Source organism: Tupaia chinensis, unplaced genomic scaffold, assembly GCF_000334495.1.
Source record: "Tupaia chinensis unplaced genomic scaffold, TupChi_1.0 Scaffold000119_1, whole genome shotgun sequence".
Classification (NCBI taxonomy): Eukaryota; Metazoa; Chordata; class Mammalia; order Scandentia; family Tupaiidae; genus Tupaia; species Tupaia belangeri.
In genome coordinates this window covers 1,821,213-1,826,666 of record NW_006159585.1, presented here as the reverse complement: position 1 = coordinate 1,826,666, position 5,454 = coordinate 1,821,213, and positions in this window count along the sequence as shown.

The following is a 5,454-nucleotide window of genomic DNA, read 5'->3' as shown; positions in this document are numbered from 1 at the left end:
GATTGATAGCTATCAAAAAAGAGGTTAGATTCATGTCAAACTGAAATTGTTTATGTAGGTGCTCTGTGAAAGCTGAGGAAAAAGCCAAATGACCATTCAAACTCTTCTCATCTAAAGAATACACTATTCAATCTAAAGACTTATGATAAACTGTGTAATAGAAGGAAACAATCATAAAATGACCCTTTCCCAATTGCTTCAGAGACAACCAAATTAACACTTTGTCACAGACCCATTTATTTTAATTGTTCTCTCCTAGGTAATATCAAAAAGTTAACATGGGTAGAGGAAACAGGAAAAAAAAAAAAACAATTTGTTCCTCATTAAATGTTAGAAAAGTCCAAGATAAACCTATTTAAAATTGATCTGATAAGCCTGAGAACAGTGATGCACTGATGTGTTTTCCTCAGCTAATGGTTTTCAGCTAATATTTATCCATTGCTTTGAGTAACCATTAATCTCTTGTGTTGAGAAACTCCACAAATGCAATTTCTAGGGCATTTAACCTTTCCACATTTGCTGTCTCTTGAGTTTGGGTGACTTGGTTGTGGTGTATACTCAATTTCATTTAGTTTTCTTGGGTCCCAATTGCCGAGATAATAGCACTGAGTCCATTTAAAATTAGTCTTTCTCTTTCCACAACATAGCAATATGTTCCTGAGGTGTAATGAAGTTAAATTCATTTTGCCTTCGTACACTTACATTCTTATTCATTACTACTTTCTCTTCCTTGCAATGCATTCCCTACTATTTTTCTCCTCTATAATTTGACATCAGGAATGGCCACAAAGAAAACTGAGCACTGTAATTGCCTATCTAATGATCTCAAAGCTTCATTTCAAGCTTCGTAATATTAATGTCTTTGGATCGATCTATATCAAGCTTTTTGTTGTTGTCATTGAAAAATTCCCTTAAGACTTTTTATATATACAACTAATTCAAGTTCCCTTTTTTATTGACAATTTAAGAGTGTTAGATTAGGCATTTTCTGTCTCCCTCTTCCTCTCCTCCAGATTCTTTTTTCCTGCCATCTCTTCTCTGCTACTCCAATCCTGGCTGACAAGTAAAGCTTTTGATAAAATGAGCATGGTTCTGAACAAAGCCTGTTGTTGCAGGTAATTGTTGAAATATCAAGGGTATTGTGTCCCCCATTACTTAAGCTCTCATTTGTGGTTTTCATGGTTTTGAGGAATGTTTATGGCTGACAATCCTTTCTTTACAGCTCTATCCTTCAAGCTCCGGATGATACTGCTGAGAATGACCGCTTGAGTGACTGATAAAATGTCAAGATGGCATTATTTCCAAGAGAGTGTTTGGGAGCCATAAGATCTATTTCAATTTATCTCATCCACCTGAATGTAAGTCTTCAGGCTTAACTTTGTTGGCTACTAGAACCAAATTGTCTCCATGTTTAGAGAGAACAGCCATCATGGAAGGCAGACAGGGTGATAACAATGGTTGTGCCATGACATTTGTGTTGTATTTCACTGTGCACATTGGTGCAATATTTTGGACTTAATTAATACTCTCCAGGAACCTCAGTTTATAGCTAGCAATAACCATATTTTAGGTCATGTGAAATACCGTAACAAAAATTCAATTCATAAGGCAGATGGTAAAGCCTAGTTTGAAGAACAACAAAACAGGAAGATTTACAATGAGTTTCAAAATTCTTCAACTGGAATCCAGCCGCTGCCAATGCTCTGTTATTTCACTGGAGGGTAACAATCTGTGAGGGTCATTAGTGTCCTCATAAAAACTGAGATTAAAAAGTAGTCAAATGAAATGAATAAATAGTAGACATTTTCTCTGTGCCATGGAAGTGGAGTTATTTAAAAAGCAAGGTTCCCCATTTTTTTTTAATTTAAATCACAATATAGTCATTTGGCTTTCAAGCTGGATTTATTAAAGTAACTTTTTTTTAAATTTGCTAGAGGATGAATGCAGTCACCAGAAGCTGACTTAGAGAGAGAAAGAGGGAAAGTAAGAAAGCACTTTCTATAGGAGATGGTCATGCCATCTTAAGCTACTGAGTCTGGGACTCGAACCACACAATCAGTCATACGGATTCTAGCAGCCTTAACTCCACACCACCTGTTGGTCATAAAGTAACAATTTTTGTTTGTTCATTTCTTTGTTATAGGGTGTGTATGCTCACTAGAGAGAGAGAGAGAGAGAAAGAGAGAAAACAAAAAATTACCCTCCCATACAGATCACAGAGCCACAATCTCTTGAACTGCACAGTCAGTCATGTGGGATCCTGTGCCTTAACCTCCATGCCATCTGATGGCACCATAAGGTAACAATTATGGAAGAGGAGGATCTCGTTACATTCTCAGGTATGATACTTACACAAAAATGTTTCAGAAGTAGGTGTGTTCTCTCTCTTTCACCTCTTACCTTTTCAGAATTCATTGTAAAATACTTATGATGGAGAAAGAAGATTTTGAACAAAATGTTAACATTAGTGCCCTGTTGCCTTGGTATTTCTGTTTTTGGAACTGCCACAGCACCATATAAAAATGAAATATGGTTCACGTAGGTTTTAATCTCATGAGGGACAAAGTTTATAAATAGTTTAGATGCCTGTCAGGTTTCCTGAAACTAGCTAAGGAAAGCCATGAGTCCACCCACAGACTGAGCAAGCACCTTGTCTCTGCATAACTGTTAAGGAAATTGTACAGTGAGATAAATTTCTAAAAATTATAATTAATAATATCATAGGATGTTAATTATTTCTGGATTGTCCTCTATGAATACATGTGTGTGTATGATTTGTGGCAGCTATTCACAATTTTTTTCTATACTGAAAATCACATTTCTGTATAATTATGAAAAATAGCTGAGTGAAGGTTACTGCTGTCTTCAGTTTTTACCCACTAATCAAATACTTCAGTTGAAAATTTCTAAAATAAATTATGTATATCAATATCATTGAAAAGATGAAAAGATCAAGACATACAGGTGGTGTGATGGTTAAGGTTCTGGACTTCCACATGGCTGATTGTGGTTTGAGTCCTGGATCTGATGGCTTGTTTTCTCACTTTCCCTTTCCCTCTCTCTCTTTGTTTCTGGTTATATTAAAAACAAACAGACAAACAAACAAACAAACAAACAAACAAAAAAGAATAAGGGACCAACAGTTAGAGTAACTGCTATCTCGCTGAACTCCCATGTAGTCGACCACGGTCCTAGTTCTGGACCCGGTGGCTTAAACCTCAGGCCGGGCGCATGTGTATGCGTGCCCAAGATCCCGAGAGGAGAATGGAGGAGAATGGACTGTGGCGTGGCCATCCCCCCTGGGGGGTGATTTCTTGCTTTCTATCTCTCTGTCTGTCTGGCGAACACACATGCCCTATAGCAAAAACCTCTCCAAAAAATAAAAATAATAATAATAATGAGGATGGTAGATGGTATAGTGGTTAAGGCTCTGGACTCTCATATGGCCAACTGTAGTTAGAAGTCCTGGATCTGGAAACCTGAAACTCACATAGGGTGTGTGTATGTGTGTGTGCCCAAAGTCCCGAGAGGAGAATGGAAGAGAAGGGATTGTGGCATGATCATCCCCCTGGGGGATGATTTCTTGCTCTCTCTCTCTCTCTCTCTCTCTCAGTTCATGTGCACTCCGGTGAGTGAATGCACCCTCTGACAAAAATCTCTCTGCCCCAAAATAAAGTAATAATAATAATAATAATTAAATAAAATAATAGTTTAAAAAAGACTAAAAAATCATTGTAATAGAATATGTTAGCTAATAAACTATTGTTGATATTCAGGTAGAATCTAGGCAATTTATCTAGCTTCTAATCACAGAGACTAGGATATCAATATATTAAAAAAAAACTTTCAACCTTATTTATAGTCCTCTGCTATATATACAAAAGAAAGAAAGTTGGTAGATGCAGTGAGGAGGACAGGATAGAGTGATTTACATTTTCTTTGTTTCTTTTTCTTTTTTAATTTTTCTATAGGGCTTGCTAGAGAGAGAAAAAGATAAAATGAAAAATCACTCCCCAAGGAGAATGGCCATGCCACAATTCCTTCTTCTTTATTCTCCTCTTAGAATTTTGGGCATACACACACATGCATCCAGTGTATTTTTCTTTTTCTTTTAAAAATATATATTTTAAAATTTACTTTTACATTCAATTCCAATACATCACTTAGCTTGCTTGTAAAGTGAATTTACCCAATATGAATAAACCTCACACCAGTCCAATTGAAGCTACTATACACATTATCAGCAACAAACAACAACAATCCATTTTTGTTTCCCATAAATGCCTTGCCTCTCTATTTGCCCCTTTAATTTCTTTCCTCATACTCTCCCTCCCTTCTCCAACTCTCTTTTCACACTGTCTCCAGTATCCAGAACCATTTTCCATGATCCTATATCGTCTGATCTTTCAGATAGAGAGCAGAGAGTTGGTATATATTAAGTGGAGACATATGATGTCTCTCTTTCATAGCCTGGCTTACTTCACTCAGCAGTAAATCTTCCATAATTGCCCACTTTCTATCAAATCCCAGGATCTTGTTGTTTTTATAGCTGAGTAGTATTCCATAGAGGATATATGCCACACTTTTTCACCCATTCATCTGTTCATGGACATTTGAGTCAGTTCCATGTCTTAGCAATAGTGAATAACACCTCAATAAACAAAGATGTGCAAGCACTTTCTGACTGTTTTCTTCTATCCTTTGGGTAGATGCCCAGAAGTAGAATATCTGGATCATATGGTAGTTCTATTTGTAGATCTTTGAGGGACTTCCATATTGTTTTCCACAGTGGCTGGACCAATTTACATTCCCACCAGCAGTGAAGGAGAGTTCCCCTTTCACCACAACCCTTCCAGCATTTATTATTTTTTGCATTTTTAATCTTTGCCATTCTGACTTCTGACTGGGGTTAGGTGGTATCTCACTGTGGTTTGGGTCTGCATCTCCCTTATGATGAGGGATGCTGAGCATTTTTTCATATGCTTTTTGGCTGTTTGTATGTCTTCCTTACAGAGGGTTTTTTTTTTCAGCTCATTTGCTCATTTTTCCATCTTCTAATTGGGATCAGAGAATATAAAGTTCTAACACAGTATTTTCTTTTCTTTCTTTTTTTTTTTTTTTGGGTAAGCTACTTGAGTTTTCTGTGAAAACTGAGGCATAGTTTACCAAAATATTCTCCCGTTCCAAGTGTTGTCAGTTCATACTAGTTACCGTGTCTTTTGCTATTCAGAAACTCCTTAATCTGATGTAACACCATTTATCTATTTTCGGGATTATTTCTTCTTCTTTGGGGGTCTTATTTAAGAAGTTTTTGCCTACCCCAATGTGTCCAAGAGTTTCTCCAGATGTTTTCCACCAGTAGTTTTATAGTATGACATCTTAGGTTTAGATCTTTTATTCACTTTGAGTTGATTTTTGTTAATGGTCAAAGACAGAGGTCCAAGTTCATCTTTC